The sequence below is a fragment of the Rana temporaria genome, chromosome 10 (assembly GCF_905171775.1).
Source record: "Rana temporaria chromosome 10, aRanTem1.1, whole genome shotgun sequence".
In the NCBI taxonomy this organism is placed as follows: Eukaryota; Metazoa; Chordata; class Amphibia; order Anura; family Ranidae; genus Rana; species Rana temporaria.
The window spans coordinates 20,573,042-20,597,705 of record NC_053498.1 but is presented as its reverse complement, the minus strand read 5'-3'; the positions used below and the strand labels follow the sequence as shown (position 1 = coordinate 20,597,705).

The window sequence follows — 24,664 nt, the reverse complement described above, 5'->3', positions numbered from 1 at the left end:
TATGCTTCTATTGGAGAGAAACAAGTGGAAATAGTAGGGAAGGGTCTAGGTATGTGCTACAGTCTTAGTGGTGAAGTTCTAAGTCATGAAGATCTTCATCTTAGCCATGAACGCTTTAGTCATAACTCTTCCCCCTATTGCAGAGAAGCATGTGGAAGCAATATGAGAGGGTCTAGCTATGCCTTAGCCATGAAGGTCTTTGTCATAACTATGCCCCCTATTGGAGAGAAACAATTCAGAGAGGGTCTAGCTATGTTCTACAGTCTTAGACATGAAGGTTGTAGTCACAACTATGGTCATATTGCAGAGAAACAAGTGGAAGTAGTAGGAGAAGATCTAACTATGCGACCATCCCAGTCATTGGGATCTTCGTCATCTAGCTTTGTGTCTTGGTCATGAAGGTCTTGTCTTAGTTATATCTACGCCCCATTTGCAGAGAACCAAGAGGAAGTAGTAGGAGAGGGCCTAACTATGTGCTACAGCCTTAGCCATAAAGATCTTCGTCATAACTATGCCCCCGTTAGAGAGAAACAAGTGGAAGTAGTAAAAGAGGGTCTAGCTATGTGCTACAGTCTAAATCAAGAAGGTTGTAGTCATAGCTATGACCCCGTTTTAGAGAAACAAGTGAAAGTAGTAGGAGAGGATCTAGCTATGTGTTACCATCCCTGTCTGGAAGATCTTGATCATCTAGCTATGTGTCTTGGTTATGAAGGTCTAAGTCATGAAGGTCTTGGTCTTAGTCATGAAGGTCTTTGTCAAAACGTTGCCCCTTTTGCAGAGAAGCAAGTGGAAGTAGTAGCAGAGGGTCTAGTGATACGCTACTGTCTAAGTCACGAAGGTCTTATTCCGCGTACAAACGATTGGAAATTCCGACAAGAAAACCATGGATTTTTTTCCGACTGAATGTTGGCTCAAACTTGTGTTGCATACACACGGTCACACCAAATTGTGACCGTCAAGAACACGGTGACGTACAACACTATAACGAGCCGAGAAAAATAAAGTTCAACTATTCCGAGCATGCCTCAAACTGATTCCGAGCATGAGTGTGGTTTTTTCTGCGCGTCGGAATTGCATACAGACAATCGGAATTTCCTCCAGGAACTTTTCTTGTCGGAAAATTTGAGAACCAGCTCTTAAATTTTTCTTGGTGGAAATTCCGACAGATGGAGCCTACAAACGGTAGGAATTCCTGACCAAAAGCAGGAATTTCCGATCGTGTGTACGCGGCATTAGTCATGTGAGTTTGCATCCTTCTGACTTCCTGTTGTGTCTACACACAGACAGCAAAAAAAAAAGCTTGACAGGGTTTTTAATAATTTTCTACTCTATCCAAAAAAAAGAAAAAGTTTTGGCTTTGGATATACAGTGGAACTTTGGTTTACGAGTAACGCGGTTAACGAGCATTTTGAAAGACGAGCATCTTTGCGGTTTTGCATGCCATTGAAGTCAATGCGGAACAAATTATTTTCGTTTCCATTGACTTCTATGAGGAAACTCGCTTCGATATGCGAGTGCTTTGGATAACGAGCATTCTCCTGGAACGAATTATGCTCGTAATCCGAGGTTCCACTGTACCTTAAAGTAGCTCTAAAGAGAACTCTCTTCTAGACCCCTCCTCTGTTATTTAAACACAGCGGTATAAGCGGCACCAACACCCTAACCTTTCCAGTTGCCTGATCCATTTCCTTCAGGTCACAGCCACAGCAAGTGGTGGAATTTACATGCTACTATACGCAGGGCTCGACAAATCCCGGGCGCCAGGTCGCCATGGCGACTAGAAATTGGGTCCTGGCGACTTGGCTTGGAAGGGGGGCTGGCGCCATCTGGTGGTGAGCCGTTGGTATTACAAGTTATTACCACTAGATGTGAGCTGGCGCCATCTGGTGGTGGCCGTTGGTATTACACGTTAAGCATTACAAGTTAAACAGCAATTCTAATGTAATTTTTCACTATTTTCACTGCCATCTTCTTCCCTCTAATTAGAACCCCCAAACATTATATATATTTTTTATCCTAACACCCTAGAGAATAAAATGGCGATCGTTGTAATACTTTCTGTCATGCCGTATTTGCACAGCAGTCTTACAAGCGCACTTTTTTGGGAAAAAATTACACTTTTTTTAATTAAAAAATAAGACAACAGTAAAGTTATCCCCATTTTTTTTTATATTATGAAAGATAATGTTGCGCCGAGTAAATTCATACCCAACATGTCACGCTTTAAAATTGCATCCGCTCGTGGAATGCCGACAAACTTTTACCCTTTAAAATCTTCATAGGCGACGTTTAAAAAAATCTACAGGTTGCATGTTTTGAGTTACAGAGGAGGTCTAGAGCTAGAATTATTGCTCTCGCTCTACCAATCGCGGTGATACCTCACATGTGTGATTTGAACACTGTTTACATATGCGGGCGCTGCTCACGTATGTGTTCGCTTTTGCGCACAAGCTCGTCGGGACGGGGCGCGTTTTCTGGCTCCTAACTTTTTTAGCTGGCTCCTAGATTCCAAGCAAATTTGTCAAACCCTGTACTATAGCGTCACCAATTGGCTGCCTTGCACAAATCCAGTCGCTGCAACTCTAACCAGGAAGGATTGAGCCACTGGAGACATGTCTTCCATTGGTATGAATTACACTGCATGTAAAAATTGCATTTACCTGCGCCTTAACAATTGCAGCTGCATGCAAAAAGTTTGGTCACCTCCTTCCTAAGAATCGCACGTGAAAATGCACAGAGTAAGGCACAAGAAACGGTATATATTAAAAAGACACACATTTTATAAGTACAGAATGTAAATGGGCCCTATAGATTTTTATTACACACTACAAATGTGACACGCCTATGATTACAGTTCTTTCAATACGCGTCTCTGTGTTTTCTATATTAAAGATGTTCTCTCTACAACAGCATGTCCTTGTCGGGGGGGCTGGGAATATCGCTAGCAAACAGATGTGCGCTGTTGTAAGCACGCCGATGATATGGCTGTCTGGTTTTTCGTCATGTTTCTCGTCATGTTAAATTGCTTAATAAAGAAGTTGCTGTTAAACATGACATGACTGCGGTGTTTACATTCTGTATGTGTGTATAGCATGTGTAGGTGTGTGATTCCGGTGTGTAAGCATATCATTAGACTGCTCTCAGCGCGGCACAGCGGTTTGGGACACGGGACGTTTTTACAAGTGCTCCGGAACTATTTAGCTTGACCGATAGTAACCCACAATGAAAACGTCTGTTTTGCCGTATTTACATGCGGCGTTTTGCCGCGTTTGCATTTAGAAGCGTTTAAAAAAAAAAATCCATTTTTTTTTTAACCACTTGTCCACCGGGCCTATTTTGGCACTTCTCTCCTTCATGTAAAAATCTAAATTTTATTGCTAGAAAATTAATCAGAACCCCCAAACATTATATATATATATATATATATATATATATATATATATATATATATATATATATATATATATATATATATATATATATATATATATATATATATATATATATAATTTTAGCAGATACCATAGGGAATAAAATAGCGGTCATTGCAACTTTTTTTCTCGCACGGTATTTGCGCAATAATTTTTCAAACGCCTTTTTTTGGGGAAAAAAAACGGTTTGATGAATTAAAAAAATAACAAAACAGTAAAGTTAGCCCAATTTTTTTGTATGATGTGAAAGATGATGTTCCGCCGAGTAAATAGATATCTAACATGTCACGCTTTAAAATTGCGCACACTCGTGGAATGGCGCCAAACTTCGGTACTTAAAAATCTCCATAGGTGATGTTTTAACATTTTTTTTACAGGTTACTATTTTCGAGTTAGAGGAGGTCTAGTGCTAGAATTGTTGCACACGCTCTAACGCACGCGACGATACCTCACATGTGGGGTTTGAACGGTGTTTACATGTGTGGGCGGGACTTGCATGCGTGTTCGCTTCTGCGCGCGAGATAACGGGGACAGGGGCGGTTTGAAAAACAAAATGTCTAATTTTATTTTTATTTTACTTAATTTTTTTACACTTTTTTTTTTTATACATTTTTTTTGATCACTTTTATTCCTATTACAAGGAATGTAAACATCCCTTGTAATAGGAATCAGTGTGACAGGTCCTCTTTATGGAGAGATGTGGGGTCAATAAGACCCCACATCTCTCCTCCAGGCTTAAAAGCATGAAATCGGTGAAAAACAATTCACCGATCACATGCCGACAGCCGCAATTGCGGCTTTGTTTACTTCCGGGTACCGGGCGTGACGTCATAACGTCGCGCCCGGGCCTCCGGCGGTCATAGAGATGACTGGTGACCATCTGGTCACCAGTCATCTCTATGCTTTCCAGGCAGCGCCGACCGATTCGCTCTCCGGGCCCCCCGATGGCACGGGAGAGCCCGGAGAAGCACCGGATGGCGGCAGAAGGGGGGGGGCACGTCCCCTCCCGCTGCCTATAAGAACGATCAAGCGGTGGAACCGCCGCTTTGATCGTTCTTATCGTGCACAGAATCGGCGGCTGAAGACGGCGATATCTGAATGATGCCTGTAGCTGCACCCATCATTCAGATATCACCGCACAAAATCGAGGACTTCATAGGACGTTCTCCGGTGGACAAGTGGTTAAATAGTCAAAAACGAAAAACGCCTATAAACGAGCAGCGTTTTAGTCACGTTTGGCATTGAAATGTGGAAATCTTCTGCGTCTGAACAAATTTTTCTGCTTTTAACCACTTGCTTACTGGGCACATATACCCCCTTCCTGCCCAGGCGAAATTTCAGCTTTCAGCACTGTCACGCTTTGAATGACAATTGCGCGGTCGTGCGAAGTGGCTCCCAAACAAAATTGACGTCCTTTTTTTTTCCCCACAAATAGAGCTTTCTTTTGGTGGTATTTGATCACCTCTGCGGTTTTTATTTTTTGCGCTATAAACAGAAATAGAGCGACAATTTTGAAAAAAAACACAATATTTTTTACTTTTTGCTATAATAAATATCCAATTAAAAAAAAACGTTTTTTTCCTTAGTTTAGACCGATACGTATTCTTCTACATATTTTTGGTAAAAAAAATCGCAATAAGCGTATAGTGATTGGTTTGCGCAAACGTTATAGCGCCTACAAAATAGGTGATAGAATTACCATTTTTTTTTATATATATTTTTTTTTTACTAGTAATGGCGGCGATCTGCGATTTTTGTCAGGACTGCGATATTGCGGCGGACACATCAGACACTTTTGACACATTTTTGGGACCATTCACATTTATACAGCGAACAGTGCTATAAAAATGCACTGATTAATGTATACATGTGACTGGCAGGGAAGGGGTTAATGAATGAATGAAAAACTTATATAGCGCGGCACATGCGAACTGAATCGCCTCTGGGCGCTGGTTGTTTGTGTCTCATGCCTTCAGAAAAGCAGGGTTTTGATCTGCTTTCTGAAAGACAGGTGGTTTTGCTCCAACCGAATGCTGGTTGGTAAAGCATTCCATAGCCTGGGACCCTGGAAAGCAAACCTTCTTTCTCCTTTGGACTTGTATTTGGTTTTTGGAACCTTGACCAGATTTTGATTGGTGGATCGCAGAATGCGGTTGGAATTGTGAGGTTCTATCTTGTCGCAAAGATATTGCGGAGCCTTCCCATGGATGCACTTATGTGTCAGGCAGAGTGCTTTGAATGCAATTCTGTCTTTCACTGGCAACCAGTGAAGGGTTCTCAGTGAAGGTGAGATTGATTCCCATTTTTTTTTCCCAGTCACAAGTCTTGCGGCCGTATTCTGTACGACTTGCAGGCGAGCGATTTGGTACTTTGGGAGCCCGAGGTAAAGGGCATTTGCATAGTCCAGTCTGGAATTCACAATTGTTCCCACCACGACTGCTACGTCTTCTTTGGGGATAAATGGAATAAGTCTGCGTAGTAGGCGCAACAAATGGTGCGATCCGCTGACTACTGACCCTATTTGTGCGTCCATTGTCATGAAGGTGTCAAAAGTGACTCCTAGACTTTTGACTTTGGAGCTAGGGGAGATGATTTGTCCCAGAATGGGCGGTGGTATCCAGTTTGTTGCCAGTTGACTCTTCCGACTGGCGTGAAACATAAAAAGTTCTGTTTTAGAGCCTTTGAGTTTAAGATAACTCTTAGTCATCCAGTTTTCTATTGAAGAGAGACATTTCTCTAATCTGAGATAATGATCCTTTTTGTTGCAGATGCGAAAATACAGTTGCGTGTCGTCTGCATAAGAGTGATAGAGTAGTTCTTGGCTACTGATAATATCAAAAAGAGGACGAAGATAGATGTTGAACAGCACCGGTGATAGGGGGGATCCTTGGGGGACCCCACATGGCACCGTGCGTTTTTCCGACGTGAAAGATCCCAGTTTCACTGTTTGTGATCGGTTTCCAAGAAAAGAGAAAAACCATGGTAAAGCACCTTCTGCGACTCTGGCTACTTCTGCTAGTCGCCTCAGTAACAATTGATGGTCTACTGTGTCGAAGGCTGCGCTTAGGTCCAGCAGAACCAGGAGACAAGATTCTCCTTCGTCTGCGGCCTCAAGCGCATCGTCCCATATTTTCAGTAAGGCCGCTTCCGTCCCGTGTCCGGGACGGAAACCGGATTGAAATGGATCAAGTAGGTTGTGGGTATCCAGATGCTGTTGCAGCTGTTGTACCACCACTTTCTCCATTATCTTTGAGAGAACATTTAGGCCTGTTATGGGACGGCGGTGAGTTGGGTCCATGGGATCCAAATTAGTTTTTTTCAAGATGGGCTGGATTGTGCCCTCTTTCAGCAGGGATGGCACTATGCCTTCCTTAAATGACTGATTTATAAGCTGTGTGATGGGAGGCGCCAGGATGTCGGCACATTCCTTCAGCAGCTTGGTGGGAATGATGTCATTGGGTGCTGTGCTGTTTCGCAACGCACCAATGATATTTTTGGTGGTATTGATGGAGATTGGTTCCAGAGTGAACTTTGTTGATTGTAGAGGGTTTCTGTCGATGTTTTGTAGTTGATTGAAGAGGGGGCTCAGCGGAGTATTGTTTTGCAGAATACTTACCCGAACTCTTTCAATTTTGTTGATGAAGAAATCCGATAGTTCATTACAGAACTCTTGGGTGTCTGAAGTGGGGACTTCAAGACATCCCGGATTCATGGTCTGGGTGACCATCCTGAAGAGTTCTCGTGGGCGGTTCATGGCGCTGTTAATTATCATGGAAAAATGATGTTTTTTGGCTTTGAAGATTTCTTTGTGATATCGTGTTGTTATTGCTTTGTAGATGGTGAGGCGATCTTCTGGTTCTGGTTCCCCCTAAAACAAAATTCTAACAATACATTCGGATGTCTGCTTACACTGCGGGTAGGCTGGCTTTTGTTTTTTTGTTTTAGTACATACCTCGATATCGCCGTTTCCTCGCTTGGCGGTGGGCGTTCCTAGTTGATTGACGTTCCTCAGACGGGCGCATACTGCGCGTCACGACTTTTCGACAGAAGCCGAACGTCATTGCGCAGGCGCCGTATAGAGTCGGCTCTATACGGCGCCTGCGCAGCGACGTTCGGCTTCTTTCGGAAAGTCGTGACGCGCAGTATGCGCCCGTCTGAGGAACGTCAATCAACTAGGAACGATTCTTACTGTGGGGGGAGGGGACTGACTGGGGGAGGTAACCGATGGTTGTCCCTATGTACAAGGGACACACCATCGGTCTTCTCTCTCCCTGACAGGACGTGGATCTCTGTGTTTACACACAGAGATCCACGTCCCTGGCTCTGTGACTGACGATCGTGGGTGCCAGGCAGAAGTCGCGGCCGTCAGGCACGTGCATCGGCACCTGAGTGACCAGCGGTGGGAGGCCGTATATTGACGGCCTCCTGGCATTTTGGAGCCACCTTGCGGCTGTAAAAACTTCATCTGCGGATGGGAAGTGGTTAAAGAAATGCTGCTCGGCTCCATGTACACGGGACGTTTTTACAACTGCTCCTAAATGATTAAACTTGACAGATAGTAACCGACGTTTAAAACGTCTGTTTTGCCGCGTTTATATGCTGCATTTGTGTTTAGAAGCGTTTCCCCAAAAAATGTAAATTTTAATGGACAAAAACGAAAAACACCTATTAACTAAACGCGGGTTACCACGTTTAGCTGCGTTTAGTTGCGTTTGGCATCTGAAACGTGGAAATTTTCTGCATCTGAACCTATTATTTTGCTTTCAAAGAAACGCTGTTAAACGCAACTGCCTAAAAAACAGCAATAAACTAGACTGTGTACATGGTCACATAGGATAACATTGAATGAGTTCAGGAGCAGTTAAAAAAAGGCTTGTTGGCAATCACAGAGGTCAGACGTTTCTTGTAGATGGCTGCCAGTTTTGCACACATCTCAGGAGGGATTTTGTCCTTTTTGCAGACCCTCTCCGAGTCATTAAGGTTTCGAGGCTGACTTTTGGTAACTCGAACCTTCAGATGCCTCCATATATTTTCTATGGGATTAAGGGTCTGGAGACTGCCTAGGCCACTCCAGGACCTTAATGTTCTTCTTCTTGAGCCACTCTTTCGTTGCCTTGGCCGTGTGTTTTGGGTCATTGTCATGCTGGAATTCCCATCCACGACCCATTTCCAATGCCCTGGCTGAGGGAAGGAGGTTCTCACCCAAGATTTGATGGTACATGGGCCCCGTCCATCGCCCCTTTGATGCAGTGAAGTTGGTCTGTCCTCTTAGCAGAAAAACACCCCCAAAGCTTAATGTTTCCACCTCCAAGTTTGATGGTGTTCCTGGGGTCATAGGCAGCATTCCTCCTCATCCAAACAGGGCGAGTTGATGCCAAAGAGCTCGATTTTGTTCTCATCTGACCAAAACACTTTTATCCAGTTCTCTGAATCATACAGATGCTCATTAGCAAACTTCAGACGGACCTGCCTGTACATGTGCTTTCTTGAGCAGGGGGACCTTGCGGGCGCTTTTCAGTCCTTCATGGCATAGTGTGTTACCAATTGTTTTCTTGGTGACTCTGGTCCCAGCTGCCTGAGAGTATTGACAAAAATCTCCCCTGTGCAGGGCTCAAGTCCTGCGGGAACGCGTGGGAACGGAGTTCCTGTACTTTTTTCACAGCAGGAACTCAGTTCCCTTTGCAGGACTAGAGCAGCTGAGAGCAGCCGAGCCGCCCGAGCCAATCCTTCACCAAGCGGCGATGCCCAGGTCGAGTCGCTGTCAGGGGCACGCAAACCTTAGTAATCCTTTGTTACTGGCCGCTTCCTGTATATGGATTCATCGGGTAGTGTGCGGGTATTCCGTCACTTCCCCGATGCCGCAATATCTCCTGGGAGCTTTTGTCATTGTTCCCAGAAGACATTGCGGAGGTCTGCCGCGAGTTATCGCGGGATTTAGAAAGAACTTGCGGTTTAGTAATTATGCATATGAGCGTATCATTTTTTTCTTTTGGTGGGGGAGTGGATCTTGGGTGGGAGTTCCCACACTTTTTCCCCAGGACTTGACCCCTGCCCCTGTGTAGTTCTGGGCGGATTCCCCACCGCTCTCAAGATGGTTGAAACTCCACAAGGTGAGATCTTGCATGGAGCCCCAGACCGAGGGAGATTGACAGTTATTTATATATATATATATATATATATATATATATATATATATATATATATATAAAAATATGTAGCACTACCCCTGGAGGAGCTGCTGGTTTGTTTTGGGTGGCACATTTGCCTCGTGGCTCTCCGAATTCCTAGGGGTGTATGGTGCATATAGCAGAAATAAAGGAATGTCCGCAACAAGTGTCTTTTGCTGTGCTCTTTATTACCCAGCCGGGTAAAAACGATAAAACTTGTGGTGAGGAAGGGAGTTGAAAGAATAAGAATAGCAAATTCAGGCGTAGTAATAGGGAAACAGTCCTGCTCCCACGTGTAACACTTCTTGCGCCACTCCTGCTTGAGTGGGAATAGCGTACCTGGACAGGCCTCTCTAACTGACCTGGCAGCCAGAGTATCGCTCGAACCTTTGCGGAAAAGTCTCTGCCACAGACCCTCGGCTAGGTTCGGCTAGGTTCACACTGCTGCGAATTCAAAATTTCGCGGCTGCGATTTTGCCGCGATTTCGGCTGCGATTTAAGAGACATCTGTGCAGGGTTCAATGTAAATCGCGGCCCGAAATCGCAAAAAGTAGTACAGGAACTACTTTTTGAAATCGGTGCAGCGCCGCAGATGCGGCGTCGCACCGATTAGGACGGTGCCATTGCCGACAATTGCCGCCGATTTGAGATGCGATTTGACATGTCAAATCGCATCTCAAATCGTACCAAATCGTACCCAGTGTGAACCTGGGCTTCTGGAATGAACTGGAACCTTTTGGGAGAAGTCTCTGCCACAGACCCTCCTGGAATGAACTTGAACCTTTTGGCAGAAGTCTCTGCCACGGACCCTTCTAGAATGGTTTCAGTGAGAAACCTCTGCCACAGGCCCTCCTGATTGTGGTTACAGAGATGAACCTCCTTAGTGATGCGAGGAAAAACCCACAAATAACTTCAGGTGAAATACGGGACTCTCATGCGGTGTGGCTGTTTCAAGATGCACCATAAGTAGACACTTGAAGAAAGATGGGCTGCATGGTCGAGTCGCCAGAAGAAAGCCATTACTCCGCAAATGCCACAAAGTATCCTGCAGAATCCGTGTGTGTTGGGAGGTATGCATGCGCAGTAGGGAACAAGGAAGTGAAGCCACAATGCTTCACTTCCTGATTCCCTTACTGAAGATGGTGGCGGCAGCACCTGAGAGCCGAGGGACAGATCGGCTTCAGGTGCCAACATTGCGGGCGCCCTGGACAGGTAAGTGTCCATAATTTAAAAGTCAGCAGCTGCAGTATTTGTAGCTGCTGACTTTTAAAAAAAAAAAAATTAGCGGGCCTCCGCTTTAAGTATTTTTTTTTAATGCATTTTCAGACTCCCACATGTGCTCTTTCTCCATCCCAGTCAGACATCATGAGGTAAGTAAATGGCCTACACCTATAGCAAGAGAATTATTCAACTTTAGTTAAAGCAGCACAGTTTTTTTTTTTTCTTCACTGCACCTCAGACATGTCCATTAGGCGCAGTTGCGGGTGGCGTGACTGGCCTCATTCACTTCTATGTGTATCACCTGCTAAGTGCATAATGCCTTATGTTTTTTTACTCTGACGCTGCGCCAAGCAATGACGGTGGTGTGTATGCCTATATCTAGCAGCACTGTGCCAGGTTTTGACAGGCACATGTGGCACCTGGATTTTTCACATGACTGTGCCCACATTAAATAAGGCCTTGTGGAGGCTATTGGGCCCGCGCGTGGTGGATGCTCGCTGCAACGCATGACACATTGCTTTTTTTTTTTTTTTACTTTATTACAAATTAAATGCACTAAACAGAATGCTGCCAGACACCACATCTCTCCTGTCTCCATCGTGTTTTACAACCTAATGAGCCTATGCTCTGCACAATACAAGATTTCCCACAACCAAGATGGCCGCCGCATCCTCTTTACGGCGTGCGGCATGACGTCCCGGGCGCTGCCTACATAGTCCCGCCCACCGCCGAAGAAATCGGCTCGGAGCTGGAGAGGTGAGAAGGGCGGAGCCACGTGATCTGGGCTGTCAAACCGTGGGATGTCAGAGGGCGCGAGGCGATTGGGGAAAAAGGGGGCGGAGTCGCAGCGCTTATCTGTACTAGGTGCTCATCAGCGGTCCGCCCTGTGATCGGTCACGTGATCAGTGGAAAGGTGAGTGTGTTGGGTGCATGGTGGGATGTGACAGGTGACAGCTTACTGTGTGATAGTCTGCAATACTGCGTGACATCATAGAATACTGTATGATATTCTACAGTACTGCATGACATCATTTAATACTATATGACTTTCTACTGTATGACATGACAGCTTATAATACTGCAAAGCATTCTGCAATATGCTGTGACATAGAATATTGCATGACGTTTTGCAATACGCCATGACATCATGGAATATTGCAATACGTTGTGACATCATATAATATTGCATGACATTCTGCGATATGCCATGACGTTCTGCAATACGCCATGACATCATAGAATAGTACATGACATTCCGCAATACGCTGTGACATCATAGAATATTGCAATACGTTGTGACATCATAGAATATTGCATGACATTCCGCAATACGCCATGACATCATAGAATATTACATGACATTCCGCAATACGCTGTGACATCATAGAATATTGCAATACGTTGTGACATCATAGAATATTGCATGACATTCTGCGATATGCCATGGCATTCTGCGATACGCCATGACATCATAGGATATTACATGACATTCCGAAATACGTTGTGACATCATAGAATATTACATGACATTCCGCAATATGCTGTGACATCATAGAATATTGCATGACATTCTGCAATACGCTTGACATCATAGAATATTGCATGACATTCCGCAATACGCCGTGACATCATAGAATATTGCATGGCATTCCGCAATACGCCATGACATCATAGAATATTACATGACATTCTGCAATACGCCGTGACATCATAGAATATTGCATGACATTCCGCAATACGCCGTGACATCATAGAATATTGCATGGCAATACGCCATGACATTCTGCAATACGCCGTGACATCATAGAATATTGCATGGCATTCGGCAATACGCCATGACATCATAGAATATTACATGACGTTCTGCAATAGGCCGTGACATCATAGAATATTGCATGACATTCTGCAATACGCCATGACATTCTGCAATACGCCATGACATTCCGCAATCCGCCATGACATCATAGAATATTACATGACATTCTGCAATACGCCGTGACATCATAGAATATTGCATGACATTCCGCAATACGCCATGACATCATAGAATATTGCATGGCAATACGCCATGACATTCTGCAATACGCCGTGACATCATAGAATATTGCATGGCATTCTGCAATACACCGTGACATCATAGAATATTGCATGACATTCCGCAATACGCCATGACATCATAGAATATTACATGACATTCTGCAATACGCCATGACATTCCGCAATACGCCATGACATCATAGAATATTGCATGACATTCCGCAATACGCCATGACATCATAGAATATTGTATGACATTCTGCAATACGCCATTGACATCATAGAATATTGCATGACATTACGAAATACGTTGTGACATCATAGAATATTACATGACATTCCGCAATACGCTGTGACATCATAGAATATTGCATGACATTCCGCAATACGCCATTGACATCATAGAATATTGCATGACATTACGAAATACGTTGTGACATCATAGAATATTACATGACATTCCGCAATACGCTGTGACATCATAGAATATTACATGACATTCTGCAATACGCTTGACATCATAGAATATTGCATGACATTCCGCAATACGCCGTGACATCATAGAATATTGCATGGCATTCCGCAATACGCCATGACATCATAGAATATTACATGACATTCTGCAATACGCTGTGACATCATAGAATATTGCATGACATTCCGCAATACGCCGTGACATCATAGAATATTGCATGGCAATACGCCATGACATTCTGCAATACGCCGTGACATCATAGAATATTGCATGGCATTCGGCAATACGCCATGACATCATAGAATATTACATGAAGTTCTGCAATAGGCCGTGACATCATAGAATATTGCATGACATTCTGCAATACGCCATGACATTCTGCAATACGCCATGACATTCCGCAATCCGCCATGACATCATAGAATATTGCATGGCATTCTGCAATACGCCATGACATCATAGAATATTGCATGGCATTCTGCAATACGCCATGACATCATAGAATATTGCATGGCATTCTGCAATACACCGTGACATCATAGAATATTGCATGACATTCCGCAATACGCCATGACATCATAGAATATTACATGACATTCTGCAATACGCCATGACATTCCGCAATACGCCATGACATCATAGAATATTGTATGACATTCTGCAATACGCCATGACATCATAGAATATTGCATGACATTCCGCAATACGCCATGACATCATAGAATATTACATGACATTCTGCAATACGCCATGACATCATAGAATATTGCATGACATTCCGCAATACGCCATGACATCATAGAATATTGCATGACATTCCGCAATACGCCATGACATCATAGAATATTACATGACATTCTGCAATACGCCATGACATCATAGAATATTGTATGACATTCTGCAATACGTTGTGACATCATAGAATATTGTATGACATTCTGCAATACGCCATGACATCATAGAATATTGCATGACGTTCTGCAATACACCATGACATCATAGAATACTGCATGACATTCTGCGATATGCCATGAAATTCTGCGATACGCCATGACATCATAGAATATTACATGACATTCCGCAATACTCTGTGACATCATAGAATATTGCATGACATTCTGCAATACACCATGACATCATAGAATATTGCATGACATTCGACAATACGCCATGACATCATAGAATATTGCATGACATTCTGCAATACACCATGACATTCCGCAATACGCCGTGACATCATAGAATATTGTATGACATTCTGCAATACGCCATGACATCATAGAATATTGTATGACATTCTGCAATAGGCCATGACATCATAGAATATTGCATGATATTCCGCAATACGCCATGACATCATAGAATATTTCAATACGTTGTGACATCATAGAATATTGCATGACATTCCGCAATACGCCATGACATCATAGAATATTGCATGAAATTCTGCGATACGCCATGACAGCATAGAATATTACATGACATTCCGCAATACGCTGTGACATCATAGAATATTGCATGAAATTCCGCAATACACCATGACATCATAGAATATTGCATGACATTCTGCAATACGCCATGACATCATAGAATATTGCAAGGCATTCCGCAATACGCCATGACATCATAGAATATTGCAAGGCATTCCGCAATACGCCATGACATCATAGAATATATTACACAACATTCTGCAATACGCCATGACATCATAGAATATTGCATGACATATAATATTTTATGGCACCATACAATACTGGATTACATTTTACAATATGCCATAACATCCTACAATACTACATGACATTATATGCTACTGTATGACATCATAAAATATGGTATGACATCATATAATACTATGTGACAAGTCTACAAGACTGTATGATGACATCATCACCCCACTTACCCTGTATATATGATGCTTGATCCTGTAGAGGGAGGTACCCAGGACTGTTTCCCTGTCAGGTGACCATTGGTGGCCTTGCAGTGCATGCTGGGACCTGTAGTTCCCCAGCAGATGGGCTGCTTCTGGTGGTTTATTGCTGGTACACAGGAAGATGAAGCCTTTGCAGAGTCTCTTACATACTGATCACCAGCAGTTTGTATATTATATGGCATTTAACGACGCATGTTTATGGCGTGATGATGTCAGCGCAGTTCTCTGTGTATTGTGAGGGAAGGGTTCTGTGCTGATGCCCCTCCCCCGGGGGCGGGTTACGACACCCTGCACTCACAGCTAGTAGAAATAAAAATGGCCATTCACCAAGGCTTGTTAATACCTGCCAATACATCAAAAAGCACGTAAATACTGCCTAGTGTCCTTGGTTATTCAGATTCAGGCTACTTTATTAATCCTGAAGGGAAATTATTACCTATCCTTGGTTGCTAGCGTGCAGGCCTAATGTGTCAGGTTGCTGGGAAAGGAGGCGGACCCTGCTGCCTAGCGTCTTTGGTTGCTAGGATGCAGGACTAATGTCCAAGGTTGCTAGGGAAGGTGGCGGACCCTGCTGCTTAGCGTCCTTAATACTTGGATGCAGGTCTAATGCCTCAGGTTTCTACAGAAGGAGGTGGACCCTGCTGCTTGGGGTCCTTGGTTGCTAGGATGCAGGCCCAATGTCCCTGGTTGCTAGGAAATGGAGCGGACTATGCTGCCAGCGCAGTTCTCTGTGTACTGTGAGTAAAGAGTTTTATGCTTGTGCTCCTCCCTGTGGGTCTATGACATCCTGCACTTGCAGGAAGTGTTTTAAAAATGGCCATTGACCAAGGCTCCTTAATACTGGTTGCCCACACATTAAATCACATGTAAATGCAGCTCTGCTATCTAGCATCCTTGGTTACTAGGATGCAGGCCATATGTCTCAGGTTGCTAAGGAAGGGGGCAAACCCTGCTGCCTACTGTTTTTGGTTGACAGGGTGTAGGCCTAATGTCCCAATTTTATAGAGAAGGAAGCAGACCCTGCTGTCTATTGTCTCTGGTTGCTGGCATGCAGGCCTAATGTCCCAGGTTGCTAAAGAAGGAAGCAGACCCTGCTGCCTAGCATCTTTGGTTGCTAGGATGCAGGCCTAATGCCCCAGGTTGCTAGGGAAAAAGGGAGACCCTGCTGCCTAATGTCCTTGGTTGCTAGGATGCAGGCCTAATGCCCCAGGTTGCTAGGGAAAAAGGGAGACCCTGCTGCCTAATGTCCTTGGTTACTAGGATGCAGGCCTAATGTCCCAAGTTTCTAAGGAAGGAGGTAGACCCTGCTGCTTAGCGTCCTTGGTTGCTAGGATGTAGGCTGAAAGTCCCAGGTTGCTAAGGAAGGAGGCAGACCCTTTTACCTAGAGTCCTTGGTTACTAGGATGCAGGCCTAATGTCCAAGGTTTCGAGGGAAGGAGGTAGACCCTGCTGCCTAGCATCATTGGTTGCTAGGATGCAGGCCAAATTTCCCCGGTTGTTAGGGAAGGAGGTGGACCCTGTTGCCTAGCGTCCTTGGTTGCTAGTATGCAGGCCTAATGCCCAAGGTTTCTAAGGAAGGAGGCAAACCCTGCTGCCTAGCATCCTTGGTTGCAAGGATACAGGCTGAATGTTCCAGGTTGCTAAGGAAGGATGCAGACCCTGCTGCCTAGCGTCCTTGGTTGCTAGGATGCAGGCCTAATGTCCATGGATGCTATGGAAGTGAGTGGACCATGCTGCCAGTGCAGGTCTTTGTGTACTTTGAGTTTGGTTATACTATGGACATGTAAATATTGCAAAAGCATTACATATATACAGCATACTGAGAATATTTTACGCAGGATCTTGCTGCCAGGGTAAATACATAGGCCTGTCTGAATGAGCTCTTGGAAAAACAGTGGCATATCCCTACTGAGTCCGCCCATTAATAAAGAACAGTGGGAGAGCCCAGTCACATGACCTGTGTTAAGTAGAGAGATCTCTGTGAAGTACTACAGGCTCACTACTGCCACCTGCATTTTATAAATGGGCTGCAAAATGCAGGCTGCAGGATAGGACTTCACACAAACAGTAATAAAAAAACTCTTAACAGTCCCAGAGTTCAGTATAATACTATAGCAGCGCTACTCTCAAACCACCATTTGAAAGACCTCTATATGTACCGTATTTGCCGGCGTATAAGACGACCCCCTATTTTTCCAGGAAAAATGTTGGTTTTGGGATATACTCGCCATATACCCCCTTCCTTCTAGTCTGTCTGGAAGCTGAGGGGTAGCCAGAACAACCGCTGACAGAAACAGGCATTTTTCAAATCTCACTGTGCCATTACATTTCATTACATGCCCCACTGTGCTGTGCCATTCCATGCCCCACTGTGCCGTGCCATTCCATGCCCCACTGTGCCGTGCCATTCCATGCCCCCACTGTGCCATTCCATGCCCCCACTGTCCATCACATGCCTCCACTGTGCCGGCCAAGACGATCTCCCTACCTTATTTTTTTGCTGCGGACATCCATGTTTCAGGCTGCGGGCATACATGATTCAAAAGCCGCGCCTGCTCCTCAGACTGTTCCGTGATAGGCGGAACACTAATTTTCCCAGCGGGGCCTCTGTTCAGTGTTCCGCCTATCACGGACGTCCTCTCGTCCGAGGATGAGAAGGCATCCGTGATAGGCGGAACACTAAACAGAGGCCCTGCTGGGAAAATGAGTGTTCCGCCTATCACGGAACAGTCTGAGGAGGAGGCACGGCTTTTGAATCAGGTATGCCCGCAGCCTGAAACATGGATGTCCGCAGCCTGACGGAGACAGATATGGCGTATAAGACGAGACGACCCCCGACTTTGGATGCATTTTTTTGCATTCAAAAGGTCGTCTTATGCACCGGCATATACGGTAGTGCCTATAGGAAACAATAATAGTGCAGGTAAACGAGATGTAGTTGATCATATTATTCCTTAATATGTGCTCCTTTCACCAGGGGGTAGTCACCACGTGGGGGGATATTCTCCCCTTTTGGGGGTGCACTCACCAAAATGTGAAATAAAATCAGCATGGAATCATCATCTACAACTGTCATGAATGTTACACTCTCCACCACTTGCTTTCACTTGTTGAGTCAAACCGCAATCCTATATAAGGAAATAAAATTCATATAGTGTAGTACCGTTTAAAAAGTTTATTAAAAAAAAAAAACCCGGTAACCCTTTTATACAAATATGCGTACCACAAGAAAAAAAGAACTCAAGCATAATGTGTGTTACTTGTGCCTGTGTTGGCTCCGGTCACCATGACAATAAAGCTGCATTGTTGCCAGTACGTCTGCAGACTTCCTTGTTCCTGGTCCCTGAAGCGCTCACAATGCTTCTGGTTGTGCGATAGGAGTCACGCTCTGACGCGTTTCGTCATTGGTTGACTTTGTCTGAGGGATAGGACTGCAGAGTATAACTAAAAGCTGATGGCGATATATGCTTTACGTTATAAACTGGCTCCTTAGTCACTGACCTGCACCAGATATATATCCAGGGATCTGACTTCACTAGTTGCATGATTGTTATAGGTCATTGACTCAAAGTATTGACACCACTGGATTATCTTGATAGGTCGGTGTAACGGGAGTCCCTTTTTGGGCATAGGGTGACTGATAACTGATAATTCATATTGCAGGATCTTGGAATATTACAGTTTGATTTCATGCTGACCCCCAACCGGTCAATAATACTTCAATGCTTAACCTAGGCTGTTGAGTAGCTAACTAAGTACGTCTGCTCCTAGGACCTTTCATTGTGTAAAGATGCTATTAATGATAGATATGTGTTGTGAGTTAGCAGTCTAAAGGTCAGACGTCTGACTTAAGGACTGTGTATTATGAAGTAGGTGAGAACAGCTTGGCGGAGCCATGCTGTCTGGATAATGTTTAGTAATTAGCCCATCTGAAGGTGTATTGAAGCCCCATTGTGTGATGCTGGGGGTGGAGAGTTTCATTGTTCCTTTGATTACTGTAACATGCTTGTAACTGCATACAAAGCTGAGAAGGAACCATTAAAGTTCATTCACTTGACTCAGAACACAGAGCGTATGTCTCGTAATTCTGGGGGAATTCTTATGGAATGGATCGGGTCTGTTGGATGGTTGGAGTGTCGGAAGCTGTCTTGGGTTGGAGGAATGGAAGATCGTGAGCGGTGTTAACCCCTGACCGTTAGAGTCGGCAACATGCATTAAGGGCCCATTCACACTCTCACATCCAATTCAAACAAATCCATTCTGAAAGGCACCCCAACGCACCTTGCCAATGGACGTGCTTTGCCGCAAACACAACATGTAGCAGCGCTCTAACATGCCTTGTGTTGCAGACAGTACCCTGTTGAAAATACCACACGCATTACTTTTGGCCCGTGATGCGTTACATGAGTTGGCGCGACGCTGTATCCGTTAAAAAAAACTTTTATACCTGCACAGTCAGTACCACAGAGCTCACACTGGGGGAAGAAGAAGCAGCACAAGGTGCATTGCTGTACAAGGAACATGCTGATAGGTGGATTGAGCAGAGTAACAGAGAGATGAGCCCATCGGTTTGTTGCTTCTCCCTTTATTGTCCAGTAAAAGGGTTGGAAGGGGACATGTAATTAAAAATGAAATGGCAGAGAAAGATCAGGTCCCAACATTTCCAGGAGTGTCGCTCTCCAGTGCCCACCTGTTACAATACTGGATTCCTGCCAGGTCTTCCGAGCAAAAACATTCTAATACTTACCTGCCTGTTTGTTGCCAACCCTTGCTTGCCAGCTGTGGGACCTGACTAGTTTACTCTCACTCGCTGCTGCCCTAGACCTCTGCTCTGACTTGGCTACTCTCCTGCCTGCTGCCTGCAACAGCATTTGTCTGGACCTGACTACTCTCTTGTCTGTCGCCTGCCACAATCTTTGCCTGAACCAAATAACTCTTTTGTCTGCCACCTGCCATAATCTTTGCCTGTACCTGACTACTGTGTTCTGTGAGGTCTGCCATGACTTCTAACTGGACCTGACTACTCTCTTGTCTGCTGCCTGTGCCTGAACCTGACTTCACTCTTGCCTGCTGCCTGACACAACCTCTCCCTGAACCTGAATAAGCTCTTGTCTGCCATCTGCCACAACCTCTGTCTGGACCTGACTACTCTTTTGCTTGCCACGACTCCTGTCTGGACCTGGCTACTCTTTTCTGCTGCCTTAAATGACCTCTGCCTTTACCATGACCACTCTTTGCCATGATATCTCTGGATCTGACTACCTTGTTTGCTGCCTGCCATGACCTCTGCCTGTAACTAACTAATCTCTTGTCTGATGCCTGCCACAACCTCTGCCTGGACTTGACTACTACTCACTTGCATGATAGTGACCTCTGCCTGGACCTGACTGCTCTATTACCTTTTGCCTATTACGACTTCTGTCTGAAGTAGACTATGGTCTTTTCTGCTGTCTGCCACAACCTCTGCCTGAACGTGACTACTCCTTTGCCTGCCACAACCTCTGTCTGGACCTGAATACTATTGTCCGCTGCCTGGACCTGTCCACCCTTTGCCATGACCTCTGCATGGTTCTGACTACTTTGTTTGCTGCCTGCTGTGAGCTTTGCCTGGACCGGACTACTGTTTTCTGATGCCTGCCGCAACTTCTGTCTGAACTTAACTACTCTCTTGTCTGAAATTTTCTTAACCTTGGACAAAACAGAATTTAGCACCACATCCCCGAGATAGAAAAGTATTATGGGATTTTTAAGGTGTATATACTAGTAGATAAATCCAAAGAGATACATTTAAAGAATAACACTTTATTTTAACATTGGTTAAAACAATCCAGCCTCGAACCACAGGGAAACGCTTGACTTCAGTTCCATATGATTGTCCAGTTCCTGGATGTTTCGTGTTTTTGGAAACCATATTTTTTGGTCCTTAAATGCCTCCTATGGTCACCTGCAGTCCTGGGTTTGCTGTGGTGTTTTTAGAATTCCTAAATCTCCATTGATTGCATTTTGATATATTTATCTTAGATCCTGGGAAGGCTTTTGTGGACAGCATCCCCTGAAGAAGCCCAGGTTAAGGGCGAAACACATTGGGAACCACATCAACTTTGCTGTATCCATATGGACTGTACCACGTGCCATGTACTTGCTGTAAAACAGTTTTTAAACATTTTTTAAATAGAGTGCTTCTCTTTCAAATGTATCTCTTTGGATCTATCTACTAGTATATGCACCTTTTAAAAATCCCATAATACTTCAATACTTTTCTACTCTCTTGTCTGACATCTTCCACTACCTCCTCCTGGACCTGACTACTCTTTTGCCTGCTGCCTGCCAAGACTTCTGCCTGGCCCTGACTACTCACCTTCCTGGTGGTGACCTCTGCCTGGACCTGACTACTTAATGGCATGCTGCCTACCACGACCTCTGTCTGGACTTGACTTCTGACTTGCCTGCTGCCTGACACAATTTCTGTCTGGACCCCGATTACTCTCTTGTCTACCTCCTGACTTCTCTCTTCTGTAAGGCCTGCCATGACCTCTAACTGGACCTGATTACTTTCTTGCCTGCCACTGCCTGTGCCTGGACCTGACTACTCTCTTGTCTACTGCCTGGACCTGACTACTCTCTTGCCTGGACCTGACTGCTCTCTAGGTGCCTGCCATGACCTCTGCCTGGACCTGACTATTCTTTTGTCTGCCATGACCTCTATCTGGACCTGACTACCTTTTTATATGCTGCCTACCATGGTCTCTGCCTAGACCTGACCACTTTCTGCCATGACCTCTGACTGGATTTGACTACTTTCTTGCTTGCTGCCTGATTACTTTCTTGTTTGCCGCCTGCCATGACCTCTGCCTGGACCTGACTATTCTCTTGTCTGCTTCTTGCCAAGACATCTGCCTGGACCTGACTACTCAGACTCGCTTGCCTGATAGTGACCTCTCCTTGGACCTGACTGCTCAATTGCATGCTGCCTACCAAGACCTTTGTGTGGACTTGACTACTGACTTGCCTGCTGCCTGCCACAATCTCTGCCTGAACCCAACTACTCTCTTGTCTACCACCTCATAAAAAGTCTCTACACCGTAGCCCTTCTGTTCCAGAAACCCCTTGGTGGGGTTATCCTGGGGGCCACGACCTGCTGCCCTTTTCCATCAAAGAAAACCGGGGTCCTCTAGGGTTTCCAGCCTCCCCCATCAAGAGCTATGGTGACGACCAACAGGTAATGAGACTCCACACCTTGGATGGGGCACTATAACACCTCGTAGCTCTCATCAGTATCTCCTTCTGACCTCCACCCATTACAGAAAACAGTAGTGACTAAATGGCACTGCGCCAACAAATGGAATGTGTCACAGTGGCACCTTGGTGCACCATGCCAACGAACATACGATACAGCACGTGCGCACTAATCTGTGCTGTTCAAAATGCCGTTTGCATAAATATTGGCGCGTTGGGTAGCCCATTTAAATTATCAGATTGCCCCAACACAACGAGCATGCGTTTAACCCACCGCAGCGGACAGGGCTGGTATGAAGGGGGCCTTTATAGAATCAGGTCTGCAGTACATGGTCCTCCCAACACAGACTGCAACATAGCTTTTTCGGCAGAGCGCCCAGACTATTGTAATGTTATGAGTTGGTGCATTTTTTTGCTTTTCCGTAAAACATCAAATTAAAAATATCCCCCTAAATGCAACAAGCTTGCGTTTATAGCGGCTCTTAAATATCCATACAATTCCCAATAGCGGCTCTTTCTATAAGCAGAATGCTGATTTCAAGCGGTTCTGCTGGCGATTGTATAAAAGATTTATGCGGATACTTACACGCCTTATGTCCTCACATCAAACAGGTTCTCGGAAGCCGCGGCACCGGGCCGCCAGCGCTCGGAGTGAAGTCTAATTACAGCGAATGGGAGACGGTGAGGAATTTTTGCTGCTACATTAACATTCTCGGGGAAATTTTCACAGCTGTCTGCCGCTTGTCAATATCCAGATCACACAGCCTCCACTAAGCAAATGTTATTTTACTAAATGGGAGGCGGCATCATTACCGGCTCGCTTCCTGCGCGCACAAACATCTTCTATAATTGGAATGTACGTGATGGGGGAAAAAAAAATGTTATTGAAAATAAAATGATCTGCACCTTTTTCGGCAGTGCTGCAGAGCGGGGATTAAAGGGAAAGTCGGAGATAGGACGATTGTTCAGTAGTTGTAATGACCATCGTAATGTCTATTGTATTGTTCGGTTGGTGTTCGCTTTTTCTGAGCTTTGCCCAGAAAGTGAGACTCACTGGCCCAGATTCAGGTACGACTTGCCCATTTCTTACGGAGGCGCAGTGTACCGTTTTAACACTGCGCCTCCGTAAATTTCCTGCGCTACACTTGATTCACGGAGCTCCGTAATTTGCGTGGGCGCTCCTGAAAAATGCCCGGCGTAAGCGCGCGTAATTTAAATGATCCCATAGGGGGCGTGGATCATTTAAATTAGGCGCGTTCCCGCGCCGAACGTAGTGCGCATGCTCCGTCGGGAAACTTTCCCGACGTGCATTGCGGCAAATGACGTCGCAAGGACGTCATTTGCTTCAAAGTGAACGTAAATGGTGTCCAGCGCCATTCACGATTCACTTACGCAAACGACGTTAAATTTTTAGTTCGCGACGCGGGAACGACAGGTATACGTAGCATTGGCTGCCCCTGCTAATAGCATGAGCAGCCTTACGCGGAACCCGACGAACGGAAACGACGTAAACTGCGTACGCAGGGCTCGCGTAGGGTTGTGAATCGGCGTTAGTATGCAATTTGCATACTCTACGCTGACCACTACGGGAACGCCACCTAGCGGCCATCGTAAGAATGCAGCCTACGATATGACTGGCATAAGAGCCTTATGCTAGTCATATCTTAGGCTGCAGTCGGCGTATCAAGGTTCCTGAATCAGGAGCATTCGAGACGCCGGCGCAAGTAAGCAATTGCGCTGCGTAACTATTGCTTGTTGAATCTGGGCCACTATTTCTGATTCTGATTTAAAAAAAAAAAAATATCTGACACTCTACAAATAGAGATGAACGTATAGTCAGGTGTATTGATCTCTGTGTGATAATCAATACCTGGATGTGCCTTCAGAAAACTGGAGGTGCAGCTCCAGTTTCCTTTATCCCTATCTGGTGGCTTACACTGTGGGTGCTGGCTGGGGAGAGCCCATCCCGGTGTTTTAACGATATGGTTCCTCTATCGCAGGGGTCTCCAAACTTTCTAAACAGGGGGCCAGTTTACTGGCCCCCTGTTTACTGGCTGTTTACTGGCTGGAGTGCGCAGGCGCAATAACTGGCTGGAGTGCGCAGGTGCAATACGAGCCGACGGAAATCTACGAGGCTGAACAGCTGTTCGTCAGCTGTACACGG

General features: G+C 45.1%; 1 protein-coding gene across 1 annotated transcript in view; it reads left to right on the top strand.

Moving 5' to 3' along the window:
- Positions 1–11,588: 11,588 nt before the first annotated feature.
- LOC120916395 (oocyte zinc finger protein XlCOF26-like) overlaps positions 11,589–24,664 on the top strand; it is a 32,623-nt gene continuing 19,547 nt past the window's right edge. Inside the window, exon 1 of the mRNA XM_040327350.1 lies at positions 11,589–11,732. The gene's annotated coding sequence lies outside the window, so the exon portion shown is untranslated. The remainder of the gene's footprint in view (positions 11,733–24,664) is intronic.